The sequence below is a fragment of the Bubalus kerabau genome, chromosome 22 (assembly GCF_029407905.1).
Source record: "Bubalus kerabau isolate K-KA32 ecotype Philippines breed swamp buffalo chromosome 22, PCC_UOA_SB_1v2, whole genome shotgun sequence".
Taxonomy (NCBI): domain Eukaryota; kingdom Metazoa; phylum Chordata; class Mammalia; order Artiodactyla; family Bovidae; genus Bubalus; species Bubalus kerabau.
Genome location: NC_073645.1, coordinates 12,372,571 through 12,398,793, shown reverse-complemented (window position 1 = coordinate 12,398,793; position 26,223 = coordinate 12,372,571). Strand labels below are relative to the sequence as shown.

The 26,223-nt window shown below is 42.5% G+C and overlaps 1 long non-coding RNA gene across 7 annotated transcripts in view; it reads right to left on the bottom strand.

Moving 5' to 3' along the window:
- The window catches only part of LOC129636776 (uncharacterized), a 200,126-nt gene that overhangs the window by 126,102 nt on the left and 47,801 nt on the right, over positions 1–26,223 (bottom strand). For all 7 annotated transcript variants that reach the window (XR_008707111.1, XR_008707110.1, XR_008707109.1 and 4 more), the window contains exon 3: positions 25,712–25,870. This is a non-coding gene — a long non-coding RNA (uncharacterized LOC129636776). The remainder of the gene's footprint in view (positions 1–25,711; positions 25,871–26,223) is intronic.

The following is a 26,223-nucleotide window of genomic DNA, read 5'->3' as shown; positions in this document are numbered from 1 at the left end:
AACATTATTCATAATAACCAAAAAGTATGAGTGAGTGAGTGAAGTTGCTCAGTTGTGTCCGACTCTTTGTGACCCCATGGACTGTAGCCTACCAGGCTCCTCCTTCCATGGGATTCTCCAGGCAAGAGTACTGGAGTGGGTTGCCATTTCCTTCCCCAGGGGATCTTCCCAACACAGGGATCAAACCCGGGTCTCCCGCATTCCAGGCAGATGCTTTAACCTCTGAGCCACCAGGGAAGTCCCACCAAAAAGTATAAATGACCCCAAAGTCCATCAGATGGTTAATGGATGAAGATAATATGGCATATCCATATAACATATAATGAAATGTCATTTGGCAATGAAAAATGAAGTGCTGCAATATGGATGAACCTTGAAAACATTATGCTAAGTGAAAAAAGCTAGACACAACAGACCACACACAGTATGACTTCATAATATGAAACGTTCAGAATGGGCTAATCCATAAAGACAAAAAATAGATCGGTGGTTGACAGGGGATGAAGGGGTAGGGTTCAAATCTGCTAGTATGTATGGGGTTTCCTTTTAGGGTGATGAAAATATTCTAGAATTAGATAGTTTTGATAATTATACAACATAATGACTATACTAAAAACCACCAAAGTGCACAATTTAAAACAGTTGACTTTTATGTTATATGAATTATATCTCAATGTAAAAAAAAAATACAAGTATAAAAGGCTACAGGAAACGGGAAAATTAGGAGCAATGAGTGGAATTATATTTTCTCAAATCAGACTTAAAGAAATTAGGTTTCAGTTATGTTTCCTGTGCTTTAAAGAAAGCCCTCATCTGCCAGGGCTATTTATTTGAATTTGTGTCAGTAAATGTGTTCCTCTCACAGCAGCTGGTAGATAATAGGCACTCAATAAATGGTGGATAGATGAACATATATGAGAACCCCTCATTCCTCACATTTCCTAATAGACAAGATTTTTTAAAATATGTAAATGGTGGGACATAGCAGGAAATCCTGGCAGACTTTGTTCCCCAGATCAGAAGGAATTAGTTTAGTGCCCAGCTTAGCACCAAACAAGCAACAGAATCCTTGACCACAGTGTTCTTGAGACAGCTGCTATTGCTAAGTCGCTTCAGTCGTGTCTGACTCTGTGCAACCCCATAGACGGCAGCCCGCCAGGCTACCCGTCTCTGGGATTCTCCAGGCAAGAACACTGGAGTGGGTTGCCATTTCCTTCTCCAATGCATGAAAGTGAAAAGTGAAAGTGAAGTCGTGTCTGACTCTTTGTGACTCCATGGACCACAGCCTACCAGGCTCCTCCGTCCATGGGATTGTCCAGACAAGAGTACTGGAGTGGGTTGTCATTGCGTTCTCCGTCTTGAGACTAAAGAAGACCAAGGAAGTTTTACTCAATGAATGAAGCTTGATCAGGAATTCCCAAATTTTTAGATGCATTTCAGTTACAACAAGAAAAATCTTAAAATAAAGCTCCCCAAATAAAATTTACTAGACTTCCTTACATAGTTATTCTCTATATAACATATTTAGGTAAAGAAGAGAATAGTACAGAGCAGGTTAATTCTAGCCAGGAATAGAAACCAAAAGGATTTGGCAAAACGATATTGAAAAGACTCAATCAGCTGAGGCTGGCTGAACCCCCATGAATAGTTCCAATGGCCCAGTGAATTGTATTTCTAATGGATAGCTGAGCTGGGACTTCATAACACATACAAACTGAATTCTTCATTTAAAAAAGAAGAAACCAAGAACCAGAGACACAATGGGACCAATCTGAGACCACCCTGCTGGTTAGGATCTGAGTTAAACCTAGAACCCAGACTTTTCTACTTCTGATTTTGTCTTTTCCTACTGCTGGAATTCTATACATCATGTTGTTCTTAAACCACATGGAACACACTGAGAAAATTTTGGAATTTTAATGCGGTGAAGGTGACCATAATGGGTTTCCTCCAGATTCACAAATTTTATAAATACTGTAAGTGAAGGTTTGGCCCAGGTTTAAAAGAAAAAAATATTTCCTACTTGCCTGTAAGCTTCTCACAGTGGAATGGATGCTTGGAACTATTTAAAAAGTTGCCATTCTTCCCATATATGTAGGTATCCCCTTCAGGTGGGCAAATTCATCCCGGGCACACAGCTTCAGTGAATGCCGCTCATTCTTCAAGTTGGTGAGGGGGTGGGAAAAAGCCAGCTTTGACTTCAGGCTTTGCCAAGAACAAGTCATATAATTTATAGCAGAACTAAGGAAGGTATAATCTGCAAATTGGCTGTGTATTTATTTTTCTAAGACATAAGTGAAGTGTTCTTGGGAGGTAACACCACATGGCAAAGTATAAGCTCTTTTGGAGGCAGGGGAACTTAAAACACACACACACACACACAATTTCATGAGGAGAAACTGTGGAAGCCAACATGGAGGGCAGTGGTTGGTTTTGCCTGCCCAGCACCCATTTGGCCTTCTTTTGACAAAAATGCCCTAGTTGAGCTCTGAAGACTATCCACCCCTCTTGTCCCTCTTGGACAGAGCTAAAATTTGCCCCTGACAGTCCTAATCAACTCAAAGGATGGTCCTGCGATTGATACTCAGGATGTCAGAATATTCTATACTCTATAATTGTGATTCAGTCAGGGATGGCCACATGGAAAAGCCAAGTCAATGGGACTCTGCGGCAGACTAAGTAGCTTCAGTCATGTCCGACTGACTCTTTTGTGACCCCCATAGACTCTAGTTTGCCAGGCTCCTCTGTCCATGGGGATTCTCCAGGCAAGAATATTGGAGTGCATTGCCATTCCCTTCTCCAGGAGATCTTACTGACCCAGGGATGAAATAGCATCTCTTAGGTCTCCTGCAAGTTCTTTACCACTGGCACCTCCTGGGAGGCCCAATGAGTCTTGACTACTGAATTTTTAACAACACTTTGGAAAAGAAGGCTCTCTTGCCCCTTATTCAGGAAATCAATCCTGAATATTCACTAGAAGGACTGATGCTGAAGCTCCAATACTTTGGCCACCTGATGCAAAGAACTGACTCATTGGAAAAGACCCTGATGCTGGGAAAGATTGAAGGCAGGAGGAGAATGGGATGACAGAAGATGAGATGGTTGGATGGCATCACTGACGCAGTGGACATGAGTTTGAGCAAACTCTAGGAGATGGTGAAGGACAGGGAAGCCTGGCACACTTGCAGTCCGTGGGGTCATTGGACACGTTGAGGGACTGTACAACAACGTGCCACTTAAATCACCAACTGTGAGAAGTACAGGAGGTGACCACATCGAATACATAATGGTAAGTGAAGGAAACAGAGCTGAGCAGAGAGCCAAGATACAATGATCAAGAACAAGACGGACAAGAGGGAAACCTGTTTCCTGACTTCCTGAAGTGAGAGCTACCTCTGAGCTTTAGTCACATCACCTTTTTGCTTATCCCTAGCAAGTTTGGTTTGCCATTTGCAGCAGAGACAGACAGTACCATGCAGTAGTACGATGCAGGCTCTCGAAATGCAGAAATGAAAGTGTGGATCTCGGTTCAGTCACTTTCTAGTTATGAGACCTTAAGCAAGTTATGTAATCTCTCTAAATTGCAGGTTTCTTATCTACACTATCTGATTCTGGGATCAGTGAGTCAATAGTCTCTCCAAAGCACTTGTTAGAGTTACTGACATGTAATTCATGTACAACAAATGTGAGTTACAATTTTTAACAAACAAACTATAATAAAAGCCACCCAATGTCTGCTATTACAAGATTAAAGCTACTACAATATTATTTCATTTTCACTAAGCTTCCCAGGTGGCAGTAGCGGTAAAAAACCGGCCTGCCAATTCTGGAGCCACAAGAGACATTAGTTTGATCTCTGGGTCGGGAAGATGAACTGGAGAAAGACATGGTCACCCACTCCAGTATTTTTGCCTGGAAAATCCCATGGACAGAGGAGCCTGGAGGGCTACAGTCCACGGGGTCACAAAGAGTCGGATACGACTGATGACTTGGCACAGCACACAAGCTTCACTAGTACATGAGAGAAACCTGACTTTTAAATAGCTTATCACAAGGAAGCATAGAAACGGACATAAACATCATTTTTATCATATTTTCTCTTATTTCTAAAGAGTTTTAAATAACATGGGAAAAAATTCTTGCAGTAACATACTAAGAGACTGACTAAAGTCTGCTATAATATAGTCCATGCTCTATTTGGTAACTATATCTAAAATAAAAAAGCAAAACGAAATCTTTAAACCTGTGCATCAGAAATCCTGGAAGAAGCTGCAATAAAACATGAGAATGAGATAGATATCACCTGATATTTAGACTTTTCTTCTACATTTCTCTATTTTCCAAATGTATGTCAAAGAACATTGACTGTACTTCTGCTTTGAAGGTTTCACTGTCCACATATTCCTCAATCACATCATTAGGCTTTTAGAATGTTGGTTTAAGAATTGGAAAATCACAGAGTATTAGACGTGAAACAAACAATAGAGACTGTTTTATCCGATTCTTTCATCTTACACAAGGGAAAAACTTGTTGACGATCAAATAGCTAGACACTGGCACCATTGAAATTACAGCCTAACATTCCTACTGATTCAGAAAACTCCTTGAGAGAGACACTATTGATCGGACCACATCACCTAGGCTAATTCTGCTAATCTTTTAAGGACTTGTTTAAATATCATTTCCTCCAAAAACCTTTCCCTGGGCATCAACTAGAAGGTATTCTCCCAACTTTCAATTCCCAGAGCACCTGATTTTTTTTACTTTTACTGTCATTATTATTCCACAGATGTGTGTATCTTCTTTATTAGTCAATAAATTCCTGGAAAGAGGAGTTGCATCTTTTTCACATCTGTGCCTTCAGCATGTGACACCATGCTTTGGTGCATAGTAACCACTTGATAGATGGTTACTAATGAAAAACAGGCTATCCTATTGCCTAGGACCTGTTGAATCCAATTGGCTTAGTTTGGAAATAGGACTAAATTGCATAGACAAACTCATCACCATAGGATCCTTCCTGACTAGTAGAACGATGGTACTTCCTAGCCCCACTGCAATTGGAAGGGACTATATGATTAGTCAAGGCTATGGTTTTTCCTGTGGTCATGTATGGATGTGAGAGTTGGACTCTGAAGAAGGCTGAGCGCCGAAGAATTGATGCTTTTGAACTGTGGTGTTGGAGAAGACTCTTGAGAGTCCCTTGGACTGCAAGGAGATCCAACCAGTCCATTCTGAAGATCAGCCCTGGGATTTCTTTGGAAGGAATGATGCTAAAGCTGAAACTCCAGTATTTTGGCCACCTGATGGGAAGAGTTGACTCATTGGAAAAGACTCTGATGCTGGAAGGGATTGGGGGCAGGAGGAGAAGGGGACGACAGAGGATGAGATGGCTGGATGGCATCACTGACTCGATGGACGTGAGTCTGGGTGAACTCCGGGAGTTGGTGATGGACAGGGAGGCCTGGCATGCTGCGATTCATGGGGTTGCAAAGAGTTGGACACGACTGAGTGACTGAACTGAACTGATATGACTAGTTTTGTCCAGAAGACAGTAAGCAGAAGTGACGCGTGTCACTCCCATGCTGGCACAGTGAATAACCCTTGGGAGATCCTTCAGTTATATGTCCCCTTATCTCAGCATCCCAGAAGCCACATGCTAAGAAGAAGGGGCCATAAAAGGAAGCAATCATCACATGGAGGGGAGCTACACTTCAGAGTCACTGGGGCTTATTTAGATCCGGCTTTGTGAGGAAGAAAGATGTCTTTGTTACAAGTCACCAAGATCCCAGGGTTACTTTCTTGTTGTTGCATAGTCCAGCTGATACTAGATAATAGCCAGACTAAAACACAGATCTTGTGACAGGGATTTTTGATGGTAATTCATTATTTATTTATTCCTTACTAACAGAATCTTGGGTAATATGCCTAAACTGAAAAATTACATTCTATTACTTTACAGTGCATTATGTTACATACTAGCTACTTAGTGGCCAACAGGGTATGTGCTCAGTCACTTAGGCGTGGCCAACTCTTTGCAGTCCTATGGACTATAGCCCGTCAGGCTTCTCTATGTGGAATTTTCCAGTCAAGAATACTGGAGTGGGTTGCCATTTCCTTCTCCAAACAGGATATAAGTAAAAGCTATTAATATGTTTTTCAAGAAGTCTTCCCCTTTATTTCCTGATAAGAATTCATATGTAATGACTGGAGCTTCAGCAGCCTTCTTAAATCATGAGGAGTCCTTGACAGTAAAAGTCACAAACTGAGGGTGGTGGGGCAGAAAGACAGAATGAGCCTGGATTCCTGATGGCACTGTGGAGTTACAGTATTAAGCAATGACTGCCTTACCTCTGTGTTCTTATTTGAGAGAATTGAACCCTTAGGCTTCCCTGGTGACTCAATGGTGAAGAATCCACCTGCCAACGCAGGAGACATGGGTTCCATCTCTGGTCGGGGAAGGTCCCACATACAGTGGAGCAACGAAGCCCACTGAGCCTACGGTCTAGAACCCAGGAGACATAACCACTGAGCCCATATGCCACAACTGCCCAAGTCTGTGCCTAAAACCCATGCTCCACTAAGAGAAGCCACCAGAATGAGAAGCCTGCATACAGCAACCATGAGTATCCCCCACTTGCCACAACTAGATAAAAGCCCTCACAGCAATGAAGACCCAGCATAGCCAAAAATAAATAAAATTTTTTTTTAAAAAAGAGAAAATTAAACCCTTATGTTCTTAAGCACTGTAGCTAAATTTTTGTTACTAGCAAACAAATGTAACTCTTAATTGGTACAGCCCTTATGTCACATATTCTAAACTATTAATAGTACCCTTGTACTGAAAAGTAAGAAAGAAGGTAGCAAAGAGCACTACTTAACACCTAACCCAAGTTGGGGAAGAATGGTATTCTATTCGATTTTGCTTTGATCTTCTGAGGAACTGAAAAAAAAAAAAAAATGACCTTTCATTAAATCACATCTTTTTAAAAGATACTTTTTTCACATTAGCAAATTCTGAAGGAAGCATAACCAAAATTACATTTTCCCAACATAATCGTAAGTCTCTTAACTGTGAAAACATGTGAAGGATGAGGTTTAGTTCATTTTAAAATAAAAGAAAAATTAAAGTAAAAGTGATTTGATATTTCACATTATTAAGAAAAAATTTAAATAGGAGGCATTCTTCTAAGGGAAGCTGAATTTTGAGAGAGTAGAAGAATTTAAATGTTGGAGATTTTCAAAGCTGTTTTGGTGAAGCATTTTCTATTCTTCTTACCACTGGTGATTTTCTCAGGGACTCGTCCACCTTTAATAAAGCTTTAGTATGTATGTGCCCGCTATTACTGTAACAAGAACTGACATAAAAATTACTATTGACTCCAAAGAAAAGACTTAATATTCAGAATCACCAAGAGCTTCTTCTTTTCTGCTTTTCTTCCTGGACCAAAACGTTGGCTCACTTCATCTCAGATACATATGTTTCTCAAAATCTGGACTTCTATAAAACAAAAACAATTAAAAAAAAAAGATGCAGCCAATATCTCCATCAAGTCTGCATATTCAAATTGACACTAAAAAAAAAGGCAACATAAAAATCTGTCCCTCTGTTAATGGATACAAACTCCATCTTTCTAAGTTATATGATTCTGCTTTTTATAAGACTAGGAGAGGGCTTCTCTCATGGCTCAGTGGTAAAGAATCTGCCTGCCAGTGAAGGAGACATGGGTTTGATCCCTAGTCCTGGAAGATTCCACATGCTGCAGGGCAACTAAAGCCATGGGCAACAACCCTTGAGTTTATGCTCTAGAACCAGGGAGCTGCAACTACGGAACCCTGCACTCCCAGAGTCTGTGCTCCACAGTGAGAAGCCTATGAATTGCAACTAGAGAGTATCCCCCACTCACCATAACCAGAGAAAAGCCCAGGAAGCAAAGAAAACCCAGCACAGCCAAAAATAAGTGAATAAATAAATAAAGTTTTAAACAGATCAGGAGACTCTTTTCACCCTTCATGGTCGATGGGGAATCTGAAATGGCAAGTTCTTCCAACATCAGGCATTTCAGGCCACCTGAACTAGTGACAGCTATAAACACAGGGCAAGGAACACGTGCCCGGGAGACAAGATTTCACGATCTGCCATGAAATACAGCAGAGCGGAGTATTCCTTCCCAGTGTGAAATTTCTCAGAAAGTCTTTCACCCATCAGCTTTCCTAGAAAACATTCTCATGAGTTGCCCTTTCACACCCTATCTTCCCAGCAGTCCAGCGCTGGGCTTTCAGGATAGAATGGGAGTATGACAAGGCAGCAGTTATTCTAAATCTGAATATGACAAATCATCTTGTCAGTGGGAAAACCACGTTGTTTCTAAAATAATCCTCATTTCAATGCAAAGCTTCTTAGACCACAAAGATTATGAGTCCCAGCGTTCACCTGAAAATTGGAAAGCTTTACGTATCCTTACTAGTTTTTATACCCATCCCTGGATTGCATAGAAGGGTTAAAATTCAAGAATAAAAACAGAAAAGCCAGAATTCCTCTGACTACCACTGCTACCAGCTGTGTAAAATTGGGCAAGTTATTAAATCTCTCTCAGCCTCCACTTCTTCACTTGTAAAATGAAAGTGATAGCCCTACCTTAATGGTTACTCTGAGGGCTGAAGAAGAAGATGTGGATAAAGCACTTAACACAATGCCCAGTGCATAGTAAGCCCTCAACAAACATTAGATATTGCTAAAGTATTCCTCTTTAGCTGACAGAAAACTCTGGGAAGAATCACTGAAGGACAAATCCAGAAATTCTTGGAATTATTGCCAGATGCAGAGACGAACTGGGCCTCTGTGGGTTTTGGCCATTCTGAGCAGCAGCACTTGGTCCAAGTGGGTAAGCCAGGCACACAGCCTGCAGATCTGGGCTCTAAGATCCACCCACAGGAATTTTAAACTACATTTGGCAAACGGATGCCTATTTTGCGTCTCCATCTACCATGCCGCCCAGAGTGACTAAATCCTTTACAATAAACTGTTCCAGATTGCAACCTTTCTTCCCTCCACTAGACATGCATAAAAATGAATCCATATGTGTATGTGAAGTAGCAGTTCCAAAAATAATGGTGGCTTTAAATACTGTGGGATTATAGGAGAGAGGAAATGGTCCTGAAGTAGGATGGTTAGGAAAGACTTCATTAAGAAAATGAGATTTGATCTGGGTTTTGAAGGGTGAGTAGGAGTTAGATATGTGGAGTAGAAAGAGAGGTGACCTTGAGTAGAGTAGAGCATGACAAAGTTACAGAGGTAGCAATGAGCAGGTAGGAACAGAGGGCAATGACCAGAGCTGAGGGGCTGTGTAGAGAAATGTAGGGATGGAGCAGGAGACCAGCTTGTGCTGATATAAAGAACTGAGGATCACAGAATACGAAAGGGACCTGATAGGGTCATATTCATCTCTGTGTCACAGAAGAGTGCCTGGCAGAGAGTAGTGCCCAATAAATACCTGAGTGAGTCAGTGGATGCGTATATGAAATAAAATGGCATTTTGAGAAGATTTACTTGGCTGAATACATTAGAGGAAAAAGTTGAGCCTTGCAGATTAAGGAGGAAGTTACTGCAGATCAGAACCTGAGGTGATAGAGTACTGAACGAGAAGACAGTGGCCACAAAGAAGAGTTAGGGATCAACAGGAGAAACGTGATGAAAGAAGAATTTCAAGGACCTGGAGATTGGCTGCATAGTGGAAGGAAGATGAATTGAGGTTTGGAGTGCTTGAGGTTTGGAGCCGTAGTCACTGGCTAAAATGGCCAGATATCCAATATCATAAGAAACAAGGGTAAGGCTGAGCAGGGCAAGGTGCAAGAAGTCCAGTTTTGAGTATTTAAGGTGATGCGAGGATGACCAAGTGCCCTTGTCTTGTCCTCATCTGGAGATGCAAGTCTAGAAACGAGCTAACAGAGCCGAGGTCCTCCTTAAGGAGACATTGTGTTGAATTCTTTTTCCTTGGACTAACATCCTAAAATTATGCTAAGCTCTTCATACAGTATTTCATGAAAAACTGAGATTCTGAAAACAAGACTTTACAGCTGATATCACGCTGCTCCTCTGTGTAAAAGCATTCACATGGGCTGGTGTAGAGCCTTGTGCTTCAAAAACAGCTGCATCAGGATGGCCTGGGCAAGGGGTCCCAGGATCTGCATTCTAATTTGCCCCTCAGATCATTCTGATACTTGCTGAAGTCTCAGAACCACTAACACAGGGGAAAGGGAAGCTTCTAGATAGCCTACCTTCACTGGTTTTGACTCAGTCCAGCAGAAGGCAACCTAGGGTAAGTGGTTACGTGTGATAACCCTGGATTTGGACTGGCTCGGTCCAAATCCAGCTCTTACTAACTGCCTTTGCTTGGGCAAGCCATTTCATTTCCAAGGCATTGAATGTCTCCAATAGTCCCCACTCTAAAATAGAGGAATAATAATTGTACCACCTTATTGGGTTCCTATGAGGATTATGGGCATTAACATAACATAGAACTGTTTTTCCACTTTTCTCACTGTGACAGTGGGTGGGATAATTCTTTGCTGTGGGGCTGACCTGTGCATGCAGGACATTTCGCAGCCTCCTGGATCTCCACCCAGTAGATGCCAATGGATCCCCTTCTCACTAGTGACAATCAAAAATGTCCCCAGATATTGCCAAAAGTTCTCTAGAAGGAAAAATCACCCTAGGTTAAGAACCACCACTGACATAGAACTGTACTATCTCCTGAGCATTTGCTCAAAGTGATGTTAATATTTGATGAAATGTCCACTGACTCCATAATTCTCCCAAAAACCCAGTGAAGTTAGGTATCATCTCCAGCTTTATAAGGGCCCAGAGGGATGGACACTTGCCTAAATCACTCAGCCATCTAATCATGCGGAGGAGCTCCAATCAAGGGCAGCCTGATGGTCAGTCCCCACCTCTTTCTAAGCTGCTAGATAACCAGGCCTTTACAAGGCTGCAGATGGGGAAACTGCCCCCATCACACTTTTGTCTAAGGCAAGAGAGAAGTTAAAGTCACTAGCATTCTATATCTGAGCATCACTGGAATGCACTTCCCTCCTACCTTGAATCCTGAAAGGCTGCCTTCTGTGGGTTTCACCGTACATCAATCAAGGGGTTAACTCCAGCTCACAGGAACTAACACCTCCCACTCACCTCGCTGTCTGGGTTAGAGCCCTGCTCTGTACCTCCATCTGTCACAGGTGATCACTCCCGTCCCAGTCCTTGTTTCTTATCAGTGTCCCTTCCCAGGACTCGATGCTTCACACTTTTGTTTCCACTACACAAACACAGGCGTGGCACACAGAGTTTCACTCTATGAGGACAATTTCTTGAGTGAATGAACAAGCTCCCTGTCCATCCACTCTGAGATAAGTTAGAGTCAGTCTCTGCCTCACTCTCATGTTCTATGAACTCACAGAAGGTACCACAGGCTTCCAGTGGTTCATCCAACTGGCTTTTCTAAATCTGAGCAGCACATTGAAGATGAAGACAAATGACCTGTGCCCCTGAAGCAGGCACTTCAGCTGAGATTCTTTGAATAATGCCCAGCCATGACTGTGCTGAAAAAATCAGGAACTCCCAAGGATGCCTTCCCCTTCTAATTAACTATGCTTCCATCTATTTCATCACTTACGATTGAAGAGCTCTGGCATTGGTGTCAGACAGACAGGTTGGATTCCCTTTCTCACCACTCATTAGCTATGTGATTTTGGAGCAATATGTCTTGCCCCTCTGAGCCTCAATTCTTTCATCTGTAAAATGGGAATCTGAATAACCATATCACAGTGCTCTTGTGAGGTTGAAGTGCACAGAGATACCTAAGATATTTAAAACAGTATCAAGTGTACAGGCCATAATATTTGTGTTGTCTTTCACAATAAGAAATAATTATTTCATTGTGATAGGATGTTAAAATAGAAATTTTCCCAAGATGCATTTAAAAGGGAGGTACTAGATAAAATGTACATGATGAGTTCAAAAGAGTGTAGTGGTTCTCATTTACTACCTAAGCCACTAAGTTCATTTCTATTATAAGAATACTAGAGATGTGCCTCACAGGATGAAAAGAAAACGTGCAAATGACGGCTGGACTGTGCTGACTCTTGGTAGAGTGTAGAAAAACGATAGAAAGAGTAGATTACAGACCCAGATTTCACACTGAGCCTAGGCAGCCAACAAGAGAAAGGTGTGAGGTATGATTCACAACACAATGCTTCCTGCCACAACACTGAGAACCCATTTTCAACAGACTCTGTGGGCATAGCATCCACAAAGTCCCCTTCTGACACCAAAACTAGACTCGCAGATGCTGCCTGAGGCCGTAAGAGGTCCTTGGTCAATTCTTCCTCTTAGCACTGGTCTCTTAAATACTCGGTATTACACGTCATGTAAAGTGCCCTCCCTCAGAAGCTGTGAAATAGAAACTTTCAAAAGATAAGCTCATGTTGAACTGCACAATTTGTCTCGTTTCATAATTCTAAACTTTCATAACCTGCCTTTCCTGGGTGTAACTGGCATGACGAAAGCCCCATGTGATTTGCTCAACACGGTGCTAGGAAGGACTCAACAAGATTCTTAGGTGAATTGAATCCATCTTTGAAGAATACACAGAGCTTGATTTGGGATAAGTTTCAGAATTCAGGGTTTTCCTTTCACATCCTCAAATTTTCCCTTGACTCTCCATCTCCTCCACCTTCCCCACTCCAGGCTGCCCTGCACCCACCTGCCTCAGAGGACCCTAGCTTATTTTCTACAGCTGGGGACCCTTAGCTATCTCTTATCTTCCATCTCTCTTGTATCTTCAATCAGATTATCTCCCCTATGACCTCGAAAAAGAGCTCAGATCGCCTCTATTCTAAAAATAAAATTAAAGGGAAACAAAACTACCAAGAAAACTTCCTCAGCCCTCCTCTCCTCTCAAGTGCATCCAATTTCTCAACTCTTATCACCTACCAGTGGTTCACAAATGATGCTCTGTGGACTGGCTGCAGTTGAGCTATCTGTACCAGTTTCCCAGGTACAACCCCTACAAATATGACTCACAGGGTCTGATGTGGGGCCTAGGAATTTTATTTTTCAGGTTCCCTCCAAGTGATGAGGATGTTCAGCCAAATTTTTAAACCACTGGTTTATCCTCACTGTATTTATTTCATCACCACCCACTCCAAACACCCACCAAGCCGACTTGATCACAACTGGTCTCTCGAGTCACTGCTAACTTCTAACTGCCCTGAGCAGTTATCCAGTAATAGGAACTCACTGTTTTCAGGGCTCGATCCTGGCTCTTCTGTGGCAGTCAAGGTGGGAACAAGGCTCCACTTTCCTGAAATATTTTTCTCCTTTTTCTGTTGTGAACCTTCTGCTGCTGCTAAGTTGCTTCAGTCATTTCAGACTCTGTGTGACCCCATAGACAGCAGCCCACCAGACTCCCCCGTCCCTGGGATTCTCCAGGCAAGAACACTGGAGTGGGTTGCCATTGCCTTCTCAAATGCATGAAAGTGAAAAGTGAAAGTGAAGTCGCTCAGCCATGTCCGACTCTTAGCGACCTCATGGACTGCAACCCACCAGGCTCCTCCGTCCGTGGGATTTTCCAGGCAAGAACCTTCTAGTGGCACTCTTATCATGGGGCCCAGTACCCCGCGTCTTTCACTGCATCCACTTCCTCCTTCCACCCAACATGTGAGCATAAGCAAGGCTGAGAGGATGGCTTCCTGCTGCTCCATATGGGAGACCTCACAGTCCAGTCACTTTAATGACCCTTGAAACTAACTTCCACATACATTCTCCTGCTCAAGTGATTGCACTCTTGAGCTAGATAGTCACCTTCATCTGTATTTTCATCCTTCATCTGAGCCAGTCTCAAAGTCACCATTTTCCTCCCAATCATCCTTCCAGAAATCCATGCTTTGGTCAACATCATCATTCCTCCAATTATCTGTCTTCACAACTTTACCATATCTCTCACTTTTCTGTGCCTTGTTCCCACACACTCATGCTTTTTGACTCTTCCTTTGTGATATGCACCATTTTTACTTCTTGCACATCTGTCCTCCAGCCCTAATCCTTTACCTGAGCCATCTCCTCTGCCTGATATCCCCACCCACCTCTCGTCTCCATGTCTCTCACCCCTAGATGTCCTTTAGGCCCCAAACTCAACGCCACCCCTTTCCTGAAGCTTTTATGTCATGTCCACTCTAGTACATGGCCATGTCTCTCTCCTCTGATCACCATTAACATTTATCTTCCATTCTGTTCAGGTAGCACTCATTACTTGCTACCCAGTGATACTATTTCTTGCTCATATTTTGTTTCTACCACTGGATAATGAGAGTTTGCGGATGGCAAAGACTCTGCCTTATTATCTCTTAAAACCCCATCTTATAGTACTATTCCTATGTTTTATAAATATTACTAACCATAATAATAGAAACAAAAAACTTTTGCTGCCTCGAGCAAGAATAAGCATGAAAGGTGAAAGGCTAAAGGACTGAACCGCCCTGTTGGCACAATACATGTGAGTACTTCTCTCTTTATTCCAGGCTGGTGTGTCCAGCCTTATGTCCCAACTCAGCAGAAAGGCACCTGGCATCGAGACAAACACCCATCCTGGCTGTGCTGGGAAGCGATGAATCCTAACATCTCTTATGGCCCAGCTCCTCCTTCTCACCTGGCTTAGTCTGCTGTCCTGGAAGGACCCACCCAGCTGGGCAAACCCTTCTTCTCATTTCCATTCTCTGCTGTTCTTCACCAGTGCAGAGCTGAAGGACTAGGTCCCAGTCATTAATTTAAAACAGGTGAACACAGCCCAGAGGAAGGCATGATTGTGTTCCAGGTGCCTCTACAGAGGATCAGAAAGAATGAACAGTCGCTGCTGAATTTTAAGCATTGTCCCAACAGATGGAAACCATGGTCAACAGGTCCAACTGCCTCTAGCACTATAACATCGCTTCCTTATGAATAGGATCTGGTGATGGAAAGCAGGAGTTGGTTTAGCAACAGGATATGTCTGTGCTCCCTCCCACCTCCTCATGACATACCCCTGTGTGTGTGTGTGTGTGTGTGTGCGCGCGTGCGCACGCACACGTACACATGTTAGTTGCTCAGTCGTGTCTAACCCTTTGTACCTTTGCAACCCCATGGACTGTAGCCAGTCCTCCTCTGTAACCAGCCAGCCTATAACTAGGCTCCTCTGTCCATGGGATCCTCCAGGCAAGAACACTGGAGTGAGTTGCCATTTCCTTCTTCAGAGGATCTTCCCAACCCAGGGATCAAACCCAGGTCTCCTGCATTGCAGGCAGAGTCTTTACCATCTGAGCCACCAGGGAAGCCCCTTGACAAACCCTTACACAGGGGCAAAAGAACCAAGCAAAGTCAGTGGTTTGTACTGCGGCAACCACATAAAACAGGTATGTCACAGCCAACCCCATTTCTAATCCTCTTGTAAATAGCAAAAGAGTGACTGTAGGTAAAAGCTTTCTGGTTATCACTATCTAATCTTTTTCTGTATTTTTTAAAAATTTTCCTACAATGTTCATGCATTACCTATGCAATTACAATAAATAATAAAATGCAACTTTTTAATTGGAAAAGAAGCATACATATATAGAGAAATATCTCCAGCCATTAACATCAGTTACCCTTGTTGAGTCAGATGCTCCATTTTGGTTTGGGAAGTCTGCCGACCCTGTAAGGCCAGGCCAACCCGTTGCCGTGGGCCCTTGAACTTTCTCTAACCATGAATGCTAGGGAATGAGGTGTTGGGAAATCAGGTGCACAAAATATCCCAAGCATTCCCCCAGCAAAAGTACTTTCAAACTCAAGTGACTCAAGGCAACTGTGATCCCCTCCAAGACATGTCGAACAGCTTGGCTCTGCATGCTGGGCTCATCCTTTCAACCTTAAAATGTCATCTGTGGATGCTTTCTGGAAGGAGACACTCTGCCTAGGGCATGTGTGTGGATGCCTGCCTGTTTTGATACCCTAATTTAGACAGTGATTAGAGGAGAGGAAAGAAATGAGTCAGATACATTTCTAGAGGAGTCCTAAGAAATTTAAAAGAATGAAGTGAACCTCTAGGTTACTAATTTGGAAAGATCTTCAAGGCATATTAAGCAGAAATCAATGTGAACATTATGATCCCATTTTTGTTAAAAGAATAAAACTATATTTCTGATATACAAACACAGAGAAAAAGTCAAACATAATAGAGATTATCTCTTTCTTGGAAAAGGTCAACTGTGGCATGGTAAGTGGGTATTCATTTTGCACTACATGACTTTTTATAAGAAGGATAGAATAATGGATATGCATAATTTGAAAAATTAAGATATTATTTAAAAGAATATAGGTATCTAATCAAGGATAATAAATGATCTAGGTAACTTTCTATCTAGGCCTGAAAATGACTAAAATAACTCTTAGGTGGGGAGAAAAAAAAATGACTTCAAATAATTTACCTTATTTATCCAATCCACTAGCAAGTCCATTTGACTTTTCCACAAAATACATGTTGTATTCAAGTGCTGCCCATCACCTCCCCTGCTCCCCTTGTCTAAGCTTCATCGTCAGTCACATGCATGATGCCAATGGCCTCCTGACTGTTCTTCTGTCCCTGGGCTTGTACAGTGTGTTTTCCATACTCTTTGTCCTCTAAGACATTAAAGGCTTTTCATGTTACTCAGGGGAAAAGCCTAAGGTCTAATTGTGAGGGCAAAGCCCTTTGAGCCTCTGGCTCTGTCTCCAACCCCATCTCCTACCACACTGGCCTCTTTGCTTTTTACTGAACACTCTAGGTACTCTCCTGCCTTTGGGCCTTTGCACTTACTATTTCCTTCACCTAAAATGCTCTCTCCTCAGATTTCCCCATCATCTATCCCTTCACTTCCTTCAAGTCTCTGCTCAAATTCCATCCTCAAGGCGCTCCCAGACTGTCCTGAATACTCCCAGCTCATTTTCCTGTTTTATTTTTTGCTATCATCAAACAAACTGCATATTTTATGTCTTACTTGTTTATTGTCTGTCTCTCCTTTTAAAAGAAGAAAATCTCCTTTTAGATGGAGTTTTTTTGATAGTGGTGGTGCTTTATTTGCTTGATTGGCTTTTTTTCCCAGCTTTATTGAGATGTAATTGACATTCATTTACATTTGTACATTTAAGGTGTATATTTAAATGTAAGCATTGCATACATTTAAGGTGTTGATTTGATACTTATATACAGCAAGCGATTACCAGCATAGCATTAGTGAACACCTCCACTCTGTCATATAATTACCATTTCTTCTTTGTGGTAAGAACATTTAAAATCTACTCTTTTTATTTACTTGCTTCTTTTTCATCAGTTTAGCTCATTGCTGTATGTATCCCAGCATCCAGATCCATTTGTGGCCCTTACTAGGTGTTCACTGATGTTTTGAGGAATGAATAAAGTTTGAACAAGCCTCTTGATTTGCCTCCTTAATTGGAGATTCAAGCCAGTTTCTTCTCATGTAGATATGGTGGACATTTTCCCTCTCTCTGTGAATAATGTTAAAAGATTAATGCCTCAAAAAGCCTGAGCTTTCTGCACACTTGTCAGGAAGGTGTCATACAGATGACCACAACATCTCCTGTGCTGGAGGCCCTTCCCTCTGTCGGCTCTGCCTGTTGGGCCTCAGAGCCTGGAACACAAATTCACGGTGTCAGGAGCTGCTGCCCGCACCCACCACCCTAGCAGAGGAAAGAGGCCATGCCCAGGTACAGAGCTGGCCGAACTGTTTCACACACTACAGAAAGAAAGCCCAGCTCCAGTCTGCTTGTGGAGCAGCAAGAAGAAAACAGAAATGGTTTAAAAAATATTAGAAAGAGAGAAGGATAATAAAAGCCACTGTATACACAACATTTAGAAAAGACACCTGCTAGAAAGAACATCTTGAGGGTGTGTCCAAAGTATCAGAAAGTATCAAATATCCTAAAACCACTACTTGTCCTCTGCTTGTCACCAAAGTGAGCAGCGGTGTGTCTATCTAAGCCCAGGCATGTTGTTTCTCAGACGCTCCCACTCAGGACTCACGTGGGGTCTACTTACCTGAGGCAGCGTGATGACGTGGACATGTGGGGGGCCTGAGTTCAGACATACACTTGCTCCAACCCGGTCTCTATCCCTTTTTTAAGGCAATCTTTGTTTATTCCTTTTAGTTTTGGTTGCTCTGGGTCTTTGTGAGTGAATTCCGGTTTTCTCTAGTTGTGGCAAGAGGGGGCTACCCGCTAGTTGCTGTGCAAGGTCTTTTCATTGCGGTGGCTTCTCTCGTTGTGCACAGGCTCTGCGCATACAGGCTCCAGTAGCTGCTCACAGACTTTGTTGTCCACTGCATGTGGAATCTTCCCAGACCAGGGATCAAACCCATGTGCCCTGCAGCGGCAGGCAGATTCTTAACCCACTGGACTACCAGGGAAGTCTCTGCCTCTACACTTGCTAATGACCTCACTTGGGACAAGTTGCTTAAACTTTGTGAAACTCCCTTCCCTTGAATATCAGAAGGAAATGGGAATAATGTATCTATCTTGCAGGCAGGATTTTTTGTGGATTAGAACTTATATATATTTTTTATTTATGCACGTATTTGTATACATACACATAACATTTATATATACATAATTATTTATGTATATATTTACTTATTTATTTATGTACACCTGGCAAATGGTGGCCCTTCAATAACTAGTAGCAGTGGTCTATCCTAATTGTTAGTAGTACCACTAGTGATATGTTAATAATAAATCTTAGCCCTTGCACATACAATTTAAATTTAACCTGGAGTATCCAGGATTTTGTTTGCTATGTTTTGCTTCCTTTTGTTTTGTTATTTTATTCCTCAGGAGCTATCAGACTGCCTTTGTCCTCACTACACTTAAGGTCTAGTTCTTCCTCAAAGAATCCAAGTGTCCATGGCCAGTGAGCAGGACAATGAAATTAGGAAGTCACTTCCTGGTGGCTCAGATGGTAAAGAATCTGCCTGCAATGCTGGAGACCCAGGTTCAATACCTGGATTGGGAAGATCCCCCAGAGAAAGAAATGGCAACCCACTCCAGTATTCTTGCCTGGAGAATCCCATGGACAGAAGAACCCGGAGGGCTACAGTCCATGGGGTGGCAAAGAGTCAGACACAACTGAGCAACTAACATTTTCTCTTTGGCTTCCATGGTCATTTTTGACTGAGGCTGAATTAAAGGTGAAATCCCAGGGAGGATCTTCAGCCATGTGCCATCTTGTAAAACTCAAAGGAGGACCTGAAGAGAAATAAGTGAGATGGATAAAAATACTGTTTGAGATCACTTATAAAGTGTTAGTCCTTCAATCGTGTTCGACTCTTTCAGACTCATGGACTGTAGCCCACCAGGCTCCTCTGTTCACAGAATTATCCAAGCAAGAATACTAGAATGGGTTGTCATTTCCTTCTCCAGAGGATCCTCCCAAGCAGGGTTTGAACCTGGGTCTCCTGCATGGCAAGCAAATTCTTTACTAAGCCTATCAGACAGGGAATCCTAATGCTTATATGTGGAATCTAAAAAATACAACAAACTGGTAAAGATGATATAAAACAAAGAGACTCATGGATATAGAGAACAAACTAGTGGTTATGTGGGGGAACAGGAAGGAGCAAGGTAGTGGTTGGGGAGTGGAAGGTACAAGCTGCTGGGTGTAAGACAGGTTGCAAGGAGGCATTGTTACAACATGGGGATACAGCTGATATTCTACATTAACTGTAAATGGAAAGTCATCTTTTAAAATCATATAAAATTTTTTTTAATTTTAAATAAGAATAAGTGTTAAAACAGATTTTTAAAAATTATGTAACCTGTAATAAATGTTAGTCATTCTAGTAGAATAAATAAATAACTCATTTAGCCTCATGGAAAAAAAAGGGGGCAGGACCTGAATCTGATCAAGTCGTTCTTCTTAAAATGCTCAGGCGATCTTCCAGTTGCTCCTTGGACAAAGACTAGGGTCCTTCTCCAGGACCTCCGGGCCTTTCCGATCTGGCCCTTCTTCATCTCTCCACCCTTCCTGGCTAACCTCTCTCCAGCCACCCTGACCTTCTGCCTCTCTCTTGTCTCCTCTGCCAAGAACAGGCCTTGCTCCCATCTCTTCATGGCCTGACCCCTTCGGGTTCCAACGGAAATGTCATTTTTTAAAAGGAAGATTTCCTGAACCTCCAGACTAGATTAGACTCCCTCAGGGGCTCATGGAGACCTCTGGTTTCCTTCATAGATGTCATATTGCTATGAACTCATTATTTGTGGGATTCCACTGAATGTCTACCACGCCTAGACACTAAGGTTCTTGAGGGCAGTAACCCTGTCGTCCTTTCTCATGGCTGAAGCAGTCCCCAGAGCTTATCAGGGCTGGTCATAGAAACATGCTTCATAAATATTTGTTGAATGGATGAGTGGAGTCATGCATGGGTGGATAGATGCTGTTTTAGTCCAGTGGCGCCCAGTTGGGATCTCTGTAAAGTCCCTCTGGGGAATGTGGGTCATTCTGAGAGACAGATGGGCTGTAAACAGCAATCCTCTGAAAAGTGGAAGCCAAATAATGTGTACTGACGGAAGGAAGGCCTTCTCGCTACATCCACAGGGCTTGTCAGCCATGAAGCAACTCCATCAACAGAGGACAGACATGCACTGCCAGTGGTGAGTGTGGGAATAGGACCTCTGTCACACTTCCTAGGCGGCTCAGCAGTAAGGAATCCACCTGCCAATGCAGGAGACGTGAGTTCGATCTCTGGGTTGGGAAGATCCTCTGGAGAAGGAAATGGCAACTCACTCCAATATTCTGGCCTGGGAAATCCTGTGGACAAAGGAGTCTGGCGGGCTACAGCTCATGGAATCATAAAAGAATTGGACATGACTTAGCAACTAAACAACAACAAAAAAATCCCAGGGCAAGAGCTTCCGTCACCAGAGGAGCCCTGCCACTGGCCATATGTGACTAGCAAGCCCTTGAAATGTGGCCCAGGGGACCAAGGAACTGATTTTTAAGTGCTATTTTATTCTATTGGAGAAGGAAATGGCAACCCACTCCAGTATTCTTGTCTGGAGAATCCCATGGACAGAGGAGCTTGGTGGGCTACAGTCCATGGGGTCGCAAAGAGTCGGACACCATAACTGACATTTAAATACAAAACTGATATTAGAAAAAATTTCAGTATATTTGGAACAACTTGGGTAGGTAAAACTACTCTTTTAACTGTAAATTTTAGGCTGTCTAAACAGATTAGGTATGTCTTAATGAAAATTTAACATCCCATGTGAAGTGTAACGTATACCAAATTTCAAAGACAATACCCCCAAAAGGGGCTGTTTAGAAATGTTTAAATCACATATGCAGCCTGTATTCTATTTCGTTTGGACACTGTTTCTCTAGACTGCTGATTTAGAGAAAGAAAAATGAGAAGACATATTCCTTTCAAACCAGAGACCATAAGTACTAAACAGAAATCACCGTGGCCCATATTTGAAAGGAGGACACAACTGAGAGGAGAGTCTCCCTTCTTTAAGTGAAAAAAATTATCATATTAAATTGTGAAATGGTAGACACCTGTGTTACATCAGACACTGTGAAAAAGCAGCAGGATTTATCCTCTTCCACAGAGAGCTGTAATGCTCCTCACTGCAATAGTTTTGACCATGAGGGAGTTGTAGATTGTGGAGACAGCTTCTTTGAGACTGAGCTGCCTGGCATATCAGCTGAACTGGTAATGAAATGATGATAGTGACTATAAATTACTTTGTTCATCTGAAGAACATTTCCTCCATAGATCTCACAGGCTTTCACAAATGCTAATTAAATCTTTCACGATAGTCTACAAGGTCAAAATCTCACCTTGTTGTTTTTTTTTTTATGACTGGTGAGAAAGCAGACCTTGGTGATTTGCCTACAGCCACAGAACAAAGTCGTCAAGACTGAGGAGGCCAGACGCACAGTCACTGAGCCGGGCCGCTCACCAGCTCACTGCTCCGGAGAGGCCAGCCAGTTAGTCACAAAAAGTGTTCTTGCTTCCTGGAGTGCCAGCCTCCACAACCTTTGAAACAGCCCCTTCCTCATTTAAAAAGGAGGAATAGTCTTAGATGTGTGACAAAGAAACTGATTTTATCACGCACTTATTCGATGGAGAAGAAATGTTAGAAAACAAAGTTTAGGCAGGTAATTTTTTTACTGCTTCTTTGTAGAGGGGGTGATTTGGGGCCTTTCAGCTCAAAACGTGGTCCACTGATCAGTAGAGTTGCCCTCTTGTTAGAAATGCAGAATCTCGGGCCTCACTCCAGAACTCCTAGAATGGGCATTTTCACAAGCTCCGCCAAGATGCATGGGCACAATAGATTGAAGGCACTTCACCTGCACACTTCTCTAAACATCTGTCCCTTTCTCAGTCTCATTATTTCTCTCTCTCTCTCTCTCTCCCTCACACACAACCACAAGCACATTTCTGCAGAATTTCCCCTTTGTAAGGCTCTCAGTTTCTCCTCTCCAGTGACACCTGTTTGCACATCAATGTACAACTCAAGGTGCCTTCAACTTTGGGCAACCTTAGCACTCCAGTCCTCAACCATTGGACTGGGAGGGTTGTGCAAACTTGAATGCCTACAGAGGCCAGCCGAGTAACGCGGATGAGTGTCAAGAGCGATGTTCGTTTCAGAAAGGATTCTTGTGTGTGTATGCATGTGTGTGCAATGTAAAATAATCTAACTTTTAATTTTTTAACCATTTTTTAAAGTATAGTTGATCTACAATGTTATGTTAGTTTCAGGTGTACAGCAAAGTGATTCAGTTATACATGTATATATGTTCTTTTTCGGATTATTTTCTATTATATGTTATTACAAGATACTGAATATAGTTCCCTGAACTATACAGGAGGTCCTTTTTGTTTATTTTATACAAAGAAGTGTGTATCTGTTACTCCCAAGCTCCTCATTTATTTCTCCTGGCCCTGCCGCTATCCCCTTTGGTAACAATAAGCTTGTCTTCAGAAAGGAATCCTGACTTGTATTCTTCTAGTTCAGACATATTTGGTTTCTTTACTATAAACCACTTAGGGTCATCATTACCATCACAAAGTAATGTGTTCATGATCATTTTTTGTAAAACATGGTCTTACCTTTTGCTCTCCATTTTTGATAGAAAGAGAAAGTAAAAGAAATAGTTCATATTTCCCTGAGCACCACTATACCAGCCAACTGTCCCGACCAACACAGCTTCATTGCTTCTGCCCCCTTTCCCCAGGAGTGGAAGGCCCTGTGCGGACGGAGAGGCAGCGGGTGGGAAGGGGTAAAGCCCTTCCAGACAGTGGGCTGAAGCCACCACGGCTCCAGCCATTGTCTCCAGGCGGGAATTTGAGGCCATTTTACCGGATCCTCCCATTTCTGAAAGAGAAGCCGGAAATCTGGATTTTTATGTGAAATTTCCCATTTTTTAATGTTGGCAATTAATTCAATTTCTTTAAACACTATGCAGGCCAAACAAAACATCTGCAAGCCAAAATCTACACTCTCTGGACTGTGGTTTCCATGTCTCTTAGAGCAAAGTCTCAAAAAAGAGCATGTTACTGTTTTAGTTGGGGGTAGATGTCCACTCATGGTCCTATCCAGCAGGGTCAGAGTGTGGAATCAACTAGAAGAAGCATAGGCTAAGCCCACCCTTCAACAGGGACTGGGGCCTGGAGGCCAGTTCCCAAGAAGCAGATGTGAGTTGGGTGGTTACCCCAACATATATGTTAGGTTGCTGCTGCTTCTGCTAAGTCACTTCAGTCATGTCCGACTCTGTGTGACCCCATAGACGGCAGCCCACCAGGCTCCCCCATCCCTGGGATTCTCCAGGCAAGAACACTGGAGTGGGCTGCCATTTCCTTCTCCAATGCATGAAAGTGAAAAGTGAAAGTGAAGACTCTCAGTCGTATCCGACTCTTAGCGACCCCATGGACTGCAGCCTACCAGGCTCCTCCGTCCATGGGATTTTCCAGGCAAGAGTACTGGAGTGGGGTGCCACTGCCTTCTCCTATGTTAGGTTGATAAATATATAAATAAGAGATTCAGAGTGACAGTCATCCAGACACTTTATTAAAATCAGGCATACTAGGGCTGGTTGCCTCATGGCTCTGCAGTAAAGAATCCGCCTGCCAAGCAGGAGACGAGGTTCGATCCCTGGGTCAGCAAGATCCCCTGGAGAAGTAAATGGCAGCCCACTCCAGTATTCTTGCCTGGAGATTTCCATGGACAGAAGAGCCCAGCAAGCTACAGTCCATAAGGTTGCCGGGAGTTGGACACAACTGAGCACATGGCACAGGAATAGCGGGGTATAAATTCACCCTTTTTAAAGCATGTTTCTATGCATTTTGACATATATACACACCCTTATAATCATGACCACAGTCAAGATATAGAAATGTTCCATCACCCTTAAATTTCCCATGCGCCCCTTTGTGGAGAGCCCCTACCTCTAGCCCCTGGCAACCACTAATCTGTTCTCTGTCCCTTTAGGTCTGCCTTTTTCCAGAATATCATATAAACAGAATCATACAGCTTATGGCCTTTTGAGTCTGGCTTCTTTCACTCAATGTAATGCATTAGAGATTTAACCATGATGTTACGTTTATCAGCAGCTCATCTCTATTGCAGAGTAACTCTCCATTGTACAGATGACCCACAATTTGTTTACTCACTCACCAATTAAAATATTTGGTGATTGCAAATAAAACCACTATAAACATTCACATGGAGGTGTCAGTGTGAATATAGTTTTAATTTCTTTTGGGTAACTACCTTGGAGTGGGATTTCTAGGTCTTATGGTAAGCATGCGTGCTAAGTTGCTTCAGTCATGTTCAACTCTGTGAGACCCTATGGACAGCAGACCCTAAGGACCAGGGTCTTCTGTCCATGGGATTCTCCAGGCAAAAAGACTAGAGTGAGTTGCTGTGTCCTCCTCCAAGGGATCTTCCAGACCCAGGGATCAAATCTGCCTTTCTTACGTCTACCAGCATTGGCAGGTGGCTTCCTCACCACTAGCACCACCTGGGAAGCCCAATGGTAAGGATATGCTTAACTAAATAAGAAATTAAAAAACTGTTTTCCAAAGTGGCTGAACCATTTGGTGTTCTCAACAGCAATGTTTGAGAGTTCTCATGGTTCTGTATGCTCTCCAGCTCTTGTCACCGTCAGCATTTTGTTTTGGTCTTATTTTGCTTTGTCTCAGCCCTTCTCATAGGTGTGCAGCACATACCCATCTTTGATGGATTGTGCCAAGCATGCAGAAGATCGTCCTCTAAATCTATGGTCTCAGCATAAACAATTAAAAATTATTTCTGATATCGTATCTTATCCTGGCACAGACCAACCCATCCATCTTTAGTACATTCACATGTGTAATAAGGTAAGGGATTTTTAATTCCTCCAGACTTAAATCCTACTGACACAACTTATGGTCATTCTGCTACTGAACCTCGAGAGATTATGCAGAAGTGCCAAAAAGAAAAGATGACTTTGAACTGCTCTTTCACCACTTAAAATAATACTGCAACCAAATGTAAACAGAAAAGAAGTGGTCAGATTCAGGTTACATATTAATGGTGTTTGGTCAGGCGGGGCTGAGGCATAGCTGTAGAAAACACTTTTCACTTATCACAGTTTCCAAACCTCCCTACCTGGACAGGAGTTGACTGGATTCACAAGAGATCTTTTGAAAAGATGCAGAGAAGACAAGCAGCACCCATTTCCTAGCAATAAATTTTAAAGGTTGCTAGAACATTCCAGAGATTTTCACTCCGCATTCCTCTGGCCAACATATCAGCAATCTGCCAATCCTGAAAAAAGAAAAAAAAAATCAGTGTTTTTGCATCTTAATCTCACAAATATCTTTGAAAATACCTTTCCTCTTGGCCTCCATGTAGGACAAATTCAATTTTTTCCATTTTTTTAAAACCACAGAAATATAATGTTGCTTAATTCATGCAAGATCAAGTTAACTGGAGTGAAAGTAAATTTTCAGATAGTTTGTTTGGCCCACTCTTCCTTACCAAATGATTCCATTTTTGAAATGGTCCTGTGATTCTATTCTCTCATTACAGAAGTGTCCAACAAAATAAAGGAACTCAGTTCAGAAATTATATAAAAGCAAAACTATTATTCTAAAAATAAGGATTTGCTAGATTGTGTC